The following is a 10,048-nucleotide window of genomic DNA, read 5'->3' on the forward strand; positions in this document are numbered from 1 at the left end:
ACGCAAGTGATGTGTTGCAGTAGGAATATAACGTTCTCAATTGTGTGGTGTTCAGTGATGAGGCAACTTTTCATCGAAGTGGGAAGATATCTAGGGGTCATAACGTCCCCATGAACATGCAAAATGTCATAGAGCTTCTCAAAAATTAAACGTTTTCTGAGCTGTGTCTCGATGTCAATTGTACGGACTACTATTTCCTTTTTTCGCGAAAGCTATGTAACAGGGGTGGTTTATTTGGATATACTGCAAAAATAGCTCTTTCGCCAATTAGAGGATGACCTGAAATTTTATTTTACAACAATATTGAGCCCCTCCACAGTGGCATTTTTTATTACAAGAGTAAAAATCGCAATGGTCAATATGACAGAGCTCTTTTCCGCTGACCTCAAGGCATGCGACTTCTTCCTTTGGGATTTTGTAAAAGATCACGTCTACGTTCCTCCACTACCTAATGATTTGCCAGAGTTGAGACACAGAAGTAAAGAGGCTACTGCTTCCAATACTCCGGACTTGTCAACCAAAGTGTGGGAAGAACTGGATTTTAGGTTGATTGTAAGTTGTATAACTCAAGATACACACTGAAACTAGGATAGTTTACCTTCAGTTAGATATGGCTATGATTTATTGTGAAGAGTATAAATTAAACAGTTATAATACACCACTGAAAGTGGGAGGCATGATGTTAAAATTTATTAATTCTTCACTACTAACTGTATTACCGACACATTTTACAGACATTATGCACATATGCACACTGAATGTAACTACAAAATTATATCACTGTACGACACATATTCAGGAGATAGGACGTGATAAACAATGAGGCGCGTGAAAAACTGCCCCAATATGCGCGACCTTTAAATTTATTACGTCTTTGCTACTGACTCTATTTGCAATAAATTTCGCAGACAGTATCCACATATGCCGCTGAATGTACCTACAATATTAGTTCAGGAGATATGACGTCATAAACAGTGAAATGCGTAAAAACTGTAGCGTTGTGCATAACGTTTAAATTCATTACGCCATTGCTACTAACGCCATTCGCAACACATGTACACACAGTATCCACATATGCCACTGAATGTACGTACACAATTATTTCATTGTACGACACAGAGTTCAGGAGGTATGACGTCATAAACATTAAGCATAAGGCCAGACGCTGCGTAGTACAGGTATCTATAAATAAATACCTGGGCAACGGCGGGTTTGTCCGCTAGCGTGTAAACAAACAATACATCGTACGTCAGTTTTATAAGGAACTCTTGTTTTTATACAATAAATACCAAAACGTAGAGACATACTGTGTATCTAATTTCCAGAATGACCAAGGAAGACCGTTTAACAGATCAAAGTAAAATGCGTCTGGTGAGAAATACTCTCTTACTGTATTTAAGGCGGAAAAATCAAGAATAATGTAAAGTTCTCTTTCTTTTCCCTTTAATTTTATTGTACATTTTAATGGCGTCCTTTTCTTTGTAACTAGTGACCAAAATCATAATTGTTACACCGAAGCTGACGCTTCCAAATAAACCAAAATGTTTGATGCCGAAATAAGGGCTTACTGCAGTGTAAATAGCCGTCATAGCCAAACTCTGTCAACGATGATGACGCATACGATTATTCATAACGTAATTGTGGGTCCTGTACGACAGCTCAGGCACCGGTGCTCTGCAAGCTGCATGAAGCGCCAGCGTCCCAGTAGCGGTTGTGGCAGGTACTAATCACCACGGCCCGTTAGAGGTGAGCGTCTGGAGCACTGGTTGTGGCTGAGGACCCGGGTGACGGCTTGTGAATGCCGCGTAGGCTGCAGGCGCCACAGGCAGGTGTCCTACAGGCGCCTTTGCAGGATCCGTTAGGCCCTAACGGTGGCAGGCGACGCTTCAATTAGAGGGGCTTTCTGGGAACTACGTCTGCTGGCACCTACAAAAGAACTCACGTTAGTGGGTAGTCGCGTGACGAAACAAAAGGGTAAGATTTTACAATGTGATTGGGGACTTCACGGTAGGAAAGACGCAACATGTTATCTCGGATGAAGAGCCATCGACATATGTACATGTAACTACAGCTGTGCCCCAGGGAAAGTGTGTTGTGACCCTCGACGTTCACGTTATATACTCACTTTGTTAGAAAAGTTCCAGGACAGGTTTTCCTTAAAAAAATGGAAAATTGCACGTACTAAGTAATGATCCCACTTCCTTTCGAAGTATTCTCCTTGGTTATCCATAAACAGTTCCCAAAAATTTTCAGTTGAGATGCTTGTAAGCTCATTTGCCGAAGCCCGTTGGATGTCTGCGATTTGTTGATGAAGCTTTCCTTTCAGTCGCCTTTTCAAATGCGTTAACAAGAAAAAATCGCAAGAAGAGAGGTCGGGCGAATATGGCAAATATGGGATGGCAATGACAGAATGTCTGGCCAAAAACTCGGTAACATGGGGTCTTGCAGTGTGCCTGCCGCTGTGACCAAACGGTTCTAGGCGCTTCAGTCCGGAACCGCGCTCCTGCTACGGTCGCAGGTTCGAATCCTGCCTCGGACATGGATGTGAGTGATGTCCTTAGATTAATTAGACTTAACTAGCTCTAAGTCTAGGGGACTGATGACCTCAGATGTGAAGTCCCATAGTGCTTAGAGCCATTTGAACCATTAGAGCCATCTTGCAGTGTCATGCAGTAAGAACCAATCTTGAGAATGTCACAAATAGCTTTTCGCAAACGTTTCAAGTATTAGATGTAAAGAGTTTGTTTCGCTGTTTGACCTAGAGGATGATACTGACGGTGAACTAATACTTTACCATCAAAGAATGCGATCAACGTTATCTTTGTTCTCGAAGGTTGTCATTTGACTTTTAGAGGCTGGTGATTCTGGACTCCACAATTTAGCAGTTTAATGACGCCTTGTGCCCAGCAATAATCTTTGACAGAAATGTGGGCTCACGTCTGGCTCTACCCAGCAGTACGGCAAAGATTCTTCGCCCTTCTTCTTTCTGTTAGTGTGTGAGGGAGGAGTTTTGCATTAAGTTTCGTTTTCACTAAATCTTCGCGTAAAATCTTACAACACACATCACATTCAAATTATGTGTGAGGGAGGAGTTTTGCATTAAGTTTCGTTTTCACTAAATCTTCGCGTAAAATCTTACGACACACATCACATTCAAATTAAGTACTTCTTATATCGCACGCACAGTTTCATGGCGGTCTTCTTGCAATAACTGCCTTACATTCTCCACGTTTGCATCGATATGTGCTGTGCACGGACGACCAGCTCTGTGATAGTCTTGCACTGAATCTCTGCCTTCACGAAACCTTTTCTGCCACTCAAAAACACGACTTCTTGAAAGTGCCTCGCTTTCATACGCTTCCATAATCATTATCCACGTTTCACTAGGGGCTTTCCCGAGCTTACTACAGAACTTAATGTTCACTCTTTGCTCACAATCGGCATCCACTGTGTCAATGTAAGTAATGCGCCAAGAATTCAAACAGTGTGTTACCCTGCCACACACTGAGTTTGCGCGGGAACATGGACAAGGTCATTTCAAGGACGGACACGTAGCAAGTAACGTAAAAACAACATTTGTTTCTTTTTAGTTTTGAAAACTCAGAAATAAAAAAAACTTTTCCTGGAACTTCTCTGACAAAGGGAGTATTAATGAGCTGGAAGACAAATTTAATAGCAAGCTTATATGGATTATGCAGTTGTCTACTATGAAGTACTGTCTAAAAAAGGCTGCACAAATATTCAGAGTTTGATGAGATTTAAAATGGTACCAAGATTGGAAAATTGCATTAAATGTTCAGAAATGTACAACTTTGCTCTTCACAAAACGCTAAAACTTTGTATCCTCTGCCTACAAAATCAGTGAGTCGCAGCTAGAATCAGTAAACTCACGTTGGGTGGTTATAATTAAAGTCAGCTGCTGCCGGAGGTCCAGCGAGGGCCGTAATTATCGTATGGCAACGAAACTTGATAAACATGCTAATGTGTTAATGCGGAACCGATTTACGCTGGAAAAAATTATTTCCAATTGTGGCCAGCAGGTGCAAATCTGGCGCTGTCCAGCATCTCGTTGACGTCTCCATTGCTCATACTGAACAATCGTGTGGGCGTTAATTAATAATAAAATCAACAGCATGCCTTCCTCACTTGTTTTACCTTTTCTGTCATTCATTCCTAATTCATTACACATAGCAACATTTCTATGCATCTTTCTTGCATTCACAGCGCCATATTTGCACCTGGTGGGCAACACTGAAGCTAATTTTTTCTAGCGTACAACGGGTCTGCATTAACGTATTAGAATATATACCAAGTTTAGCTGCCATACGATAATTGCAGCACACTCTGTGGGTAGCTGCACTTCAATTATAACCACACAGTACAAATCTCTGATTGTAATAATTCGTTGGGAAATGAAACCGAATCATCACATAGGCTCAAGCGTAGCTAAAGGAGATGGTAGAATCTGATTCATTGTTAGGCAATTGGCAAAATGCACTGTCTGCAGAGGGGTTTACTTACAAAACTCTCTTCCGCCCTATGCAAGAATATTATTCGACTGTGTGGGACACATACCAAATACGACTAACAGCGAATACTGATACAAACGAAACGTTGATACGAAACAAGGCAGCGCGATTGGTCGAAGGTTTGTTTAACTCTCAGCAGAGTGTCGACGAGATGCTGAAAAGCATTAACTGGCATATTCTTAAAAACATCCGCCAAATATCAAGTCAAAGCCTACGTACACACGTTCAGTTTCCAGTATTACGTTAGTAGACTAGAACGCCTTGCGTACCGCTCCCGTTGAGAACGCGAATACGCCTATGAGCGCCTGTACGTATCTGTATCACTAAACGTATAACATCGTTCGTGGTCCCATTTGCAGGTTGCCGATCCAACGTCTGCCAGCGGCAACAAAAATTTGATTTTCGGTATTTCGGCTACTTGACTGATTATTGTATTAGTATGAAATTCTCTGCAATAGGTTTTTCATTTTAAGACTTATTATAACCGCGAGTCAGACAAAACTGGACTATATCATGTGAAAAACAATTTAACCACAGTTCCCTAAATACTCTATCCCATAAAATTTAGTATGCCAAGCAGCCTTGGTAAAAAGGTGACATTTCCAGGAGGTATTGCTGATAGCAATATTGATCTGTCTTGGATATGTCTGGATACGCAAACAATTACTTTCTGAAACAATTGAATTGAATCAATTATTCACATACCTCACTGCATAAAAGAAATACGAAATAAATAAATCATTAAATTCTATAACACTCGAAGAATTTCAGTTGATGGCACATTATTATTTATTTGAGTTCGCCGTTTTATAATGACAAAAAAATAATCGCAACGAATAATCGAACGCTGAACGCCCGTTTTTGCCCGTCTATACCTGTTTTTCTCTGTACGGTCGGTCGTTGGGTTAACAAGTGTTTGCCTCGTGGCGTGCTAATAGAAGGGAATCCCAGAAATCAGGAACGTTCACGTTACGTTGTTTTAAGTGAGCCTAACAGTCTACGAACATTGTGCAACAAATGTAAATCTGTCTAAGTTACGTCCTTCTGAATTTGTATGGACACACGTAAGTATTTTCATATCCATACTGTGATCTTTAATGTAAATTCCGTAACTGAATGAGTTTTAATACATAGCTTTTCTATTCTTTTCATTTTCATGTTCACTCGTAGCCCCTTTTTGTGTTCTCACTATCCCACATACCATCTCGTTTAACATATTTGCTATTTTTTTGTTTCTGCTCGCTTCTCGACTGTTCATGGCTCTTTCCTTATTGGTCAAGGACTTTCCTTTTGCAGTTGCATCTTTTCTCAACGGGTGAGACTCAACCTTTCTTGTATAGTGGAGTTATGGGTGACCGCCAAAAAAACTCCTCGAGTATTCGCTAGTGGTTCCCAGAAGAAGAAATTGCAAGTAGAACGCGAAAAGAAAACTGAAGAAACTTTAAATAAAACATCCAAAGTAACGAATTATTTTATCACGTCAAACAGACAAGAAGTTTCACAAATTCTTAAAAATACAAGAGTAAATTCAACAGTAAATGAATATTTGGTGGATAGAATTCAAGATATCCAGATGTGGCATCGGACGACGCCACATCATTGTGGAAAACTTGTAATCATAATCAAGAGCAAGCAGAATTTCGTGGTTTCAAAAATGACATTGGTCGTTGGCCTGACAATATTACAGAAAGAATTATTAAATATTGGGCGGAAAAAGGTCCCACAGAACTTCAAAACTGTGATTAAGTATCTTAGCAGAATTCAGGTCTACAAGATCAGTCGCGAGATAATTCAAACTTTGAATCAAGAGACTGTCAATTGATTTTGGCTTTGTTTTTCTCCAACTACAGGCATAATATATTGCTAGGTGTGTGAATGAATGCCCACTCAAAACACTAAATTAAGGGTAGACGGCTTTTGCGACTAGAAGCATACATCTGATCGTCTATATGAGCATGAGATTGCAAAGACTCCCTTGGAATCGATAATGACCTCAACGTGACGCAACGGGGAAAATTACAGGGCGCATCACGAGCTAACGATACAAGAGGCGCAACAAATACAGTAGTGACAGATAATCGACAGAATTATCGTTAGTTACTGAACGCGAATTTACTTTCCAAGGTGGTGATGAAATTATTGGTTCACCGAGAAATGGACATTTCCTCGGTATTTTGCGATTGTTAGCCGCAACCCACTTGAAAGAGCATGCAAACAAAGGGAGTGGTCATGTCATTTACCTTCCTTCTGTGATTTCTGAGAACCTGATCAGTTCCATGGGTTATGAAACCCTCGATGAAATAATACCGAGAATTGAAAAATCTAAGTGTTATTCGGTGCCGGTGGACTCTGCCCGACGAACTTCATGTCGATCAGCTGCCTACAGTTGTTCGATATTTTGAAGGATCGATGCCAAAGGTAAGATTTCTCACTTTTTTTATCAAACTGCGCAAATATTGGTGAAGCCACAGCAAACGATTTACTTAATTGTTTATGCGACATACTCGACTGCTGTGGCCAATCATACGTTAAAGCTACAAATATAAGTGGCAAATAAAAGGGATGCAAGCTTTGAATTTGGGGAAGTGTATCGATGTTTGTACCATTTGCGATCATTCTCTTAATTTAGGCGGAAAAGTAGCTAGTAGCTCCTGCTCATCAGCTGTTCAAATTCTTCGATTTCATTCAGAATTTATATACATTTCACAGCAGGTACAAAAGGAAATCGAACTTTAACCGAAAAATTATGTCAGAAAAAAATGACGGTTTTACGTGTTGAAAAAGTTGGTATTGTCAAAATGAAGTTACGAAAGCCATTGTCAGCGGTTACACCGAAATCAAATAAGCTCTAACCAGCAAATCCTTTGATAAGTAGCAAAAAGGCATCGTGATAAGTGAAGCAACGCGTATTTTGGAAAAGATGAATATTTTCAATTTTTTGGAACGACGTTTTGCAACGATTCGGTGCTACAAAAAAGATGTTGCAACACCTGAAAATGATTCTTGCTCCAATGTTTGCATTGGAATCATCGAAATAATCTGTTGGATCCAAAAGAGACAAGTTTGATAAATACGAAGAAGTAGCTAACGGATTATCAAATACTGAACAGTACGTACAGTCACGCACCAGAGCTAGAAATGTGAGGTTGAATCCGCTCGATCATATGAAAGCGAATGAGGCTAACGCTAACCTGTCACCAAAAGAGATATTTAAAATGTCAAGTTTTATCCCAGTGATCGATGAGTTACGCGCTTCTCCTATTGAAAGATTGCACGCATACGATGCTGTCCATACGTGATCTAGATTTTTCAGCTACTTTTAGGTGACGGATGCTGCAAATTTGTTTTCACTGTAGAAGAATTGGTAAAACTATACAATGACGATTTTCAGCCTAGTCTTGGTAATGAGTTGGTTTAGTTTGTATCATAGGTACATTTATATAAAAAGTATTATCGAAACGGCCAACCTAAAGAGTTGTTCTACTATTAAATTCTTAACAATCAAAATTTCAGTCATTCCCAAGCATTAAAATTATACTAAGAATGACTTGGTTTTAAAAGTCTCCAGCTGTACTGGAGGGATCTGATTTTCAAAAATAAAAATTGTAAAAAATAGGCTGAAAAGCAAAACGCTTATCAAAGTTGTCTCTATTCAGCACAGACAGTGGTTTATTTACTCCAGGAGCTGGATTTTATCGTAATCATCAATGATTTTTTGTCTTAATTTGGTTTATTTCTACTATTTTTTGTTTTGTCATTTTAACATTTATTCTCACAATAAATTATTGAAACATTCGAAAGAAAAAAGTTATTTAACCTATTTAAAAATGATTAGAGGCCTCCCCACTCCTTTGTTTTCTCTGGGCCTCCTCCACACCTCTAAATCTGGCAAAGAATAAACGGCCACGAATGTTTTTCTTCAGGTTTCCAGAGACATGGAAATGACATAAGGAGAGATCGGGACTGTATGGAGGATGTGTAAGCGCTTCCCAAGTTGCCAAGATGGTTTCGATTATGCAGCGGAAGATCAGACGAAACTAAAAGTTTACTATGCCGACGTAAGAGAGAAGAGTAATAACTATAAAACTTCGGGTTATGAGACAGTGATCGATGGATAAAACTATTCGCTTGCATATCGTCCTCGTCTGCGGGAGACATTCTCAGCTCAGAGATAACACACTGGAATCTCCATGGCAGCCTGTTACCTTTGAGGATGAATCCCGCAAACGAGAACTAAACGTAAGTGAACAGTTTTATCCGTCGATCACAACCCGGAAATGATAACAGAAGGAAACACAGACCACGGATGCCTAATTTAAACTAATGAACAGAGAATGGAGGCAACTGACTTCTAAAATAAATAATTACATTTTAGAAATATAGTATATACCAGAATTAAGTGTTCCTGCAGTTCGTTGTAAATAACTGCTTTATCTACGTCAAGTGGTGTAATTAAAATATATTCCCATGCCGGGAATCGAACCCGGGCCTGCTGGGTGAAAGCCAGCTATCCTAGCCACTAGACCACATGGGAGGCGAAGTGGCTTCTTCCCCCAAAGCCTTAAGCCTGGTTGGGATTCTCGTGCCACTCAATTGCACAAGACCAGTATTTGTTACTGCAGGTTTCGAAGGCGATTTAGAACTGTCACTGATCATTCGGAACAGTATGACCTATGAGTGAGGTCATTTGAAAATTAATCAAGTGACAAAAGGCAGCTTGTTCCGAAAATTAACTGAGCAATAAAATTACACATGCGAATTTCTCTACGACGACTACAATGCAATAACTTAAATAGAAAACATCTGACAGTAAAAAAAAAAGTATTTTAATCATTAAAATTCTAAGAGCATTTCTCAATCCCTCTCGTTTGACTAGTCGCAGACTTCTACGACAAACTTTAGTGTAAGAAAAATTCGGAAAATAACTTAAATACCAGGTACTATAGTCGGACCAAAATTACTTTCGGGTTGACAGCGTGTGCGGGGGAAATCCACGCATGCCCGGAGCACTTTCCGCCAATATCCCGCTACATGCAGCTGCAGCTAAGCAGGTTCCCCAAGTTGCCAAACCCTTACCACCCACGCTTCCCACTTGTAGTGGGCTTCCGTTGCAGCCAGCTTGCTGTCTTGTGTATCACTGCGCCCTGTGATTTTTGTGTGTTCGTTTTTACTGTTGTAGGTGTTATTCTTTTATTTGTTGTTGCCATTATTCGCTGTTACTGTTATTCTTTGTTTCCGTCACTCGTCGTTACTGTTATCCTCTTACCCGTTGTGTGCTACTGAACGATGTTAAGCGGGAAGTTCGTCGAAAGTTAGAGGTGGAAAAGTTTGACGTCGTTCTTTTGGTTTACACGAGGTCATCCAAGAGAAATGGTTTGCGCGTTACGTGCCCACTTCGGGAATGAAAAAATTAATGGAGGCCCGCTGCTCTCCTTTATCTAAGTGATCGACAGAACTGCTGCGGCTTTGAATATACACGAAAACACTGTTGTGATGATTAGGAAGGAAATGTTCGAAAG

General features: G+C 40.0%; 1 non-coding gene across 1 annotated transcript; it reads right to left on the minus strand.

Annotated features, from left to right (window-relative positions):
* Positions 1-8,991: 8,991 nt before the first annotated feature.
* Trnae-uuc (transfer RNA glutamic acid (anticodon UUC)) lies at positions 8,992-9,063 on the minus strand. Its single transcript has one exon. It is a non-coding gene; the product is annotated as a tRNA-Glu (tRNA).
* Between the last annotated feature and the right edge of the window lie 985 nt (positions 9,064-10,048).

The sequence above is a fragment of the Schistocerca nitens genome, chromosome 2, assembly GCF_023898315.1.
Source record: "Schistocerca nitens isolate TAMUIC-IGC-003100 chromosome 2, iqSchNite1.1, whole genome shotgun sequence".
NCBI classification, from domain to species: Eukaryota; Metazoa; Arthropoda; class Insecta; order Orthoptera; family Acrididae; genus Schistocerca; species Schistocerca nitens.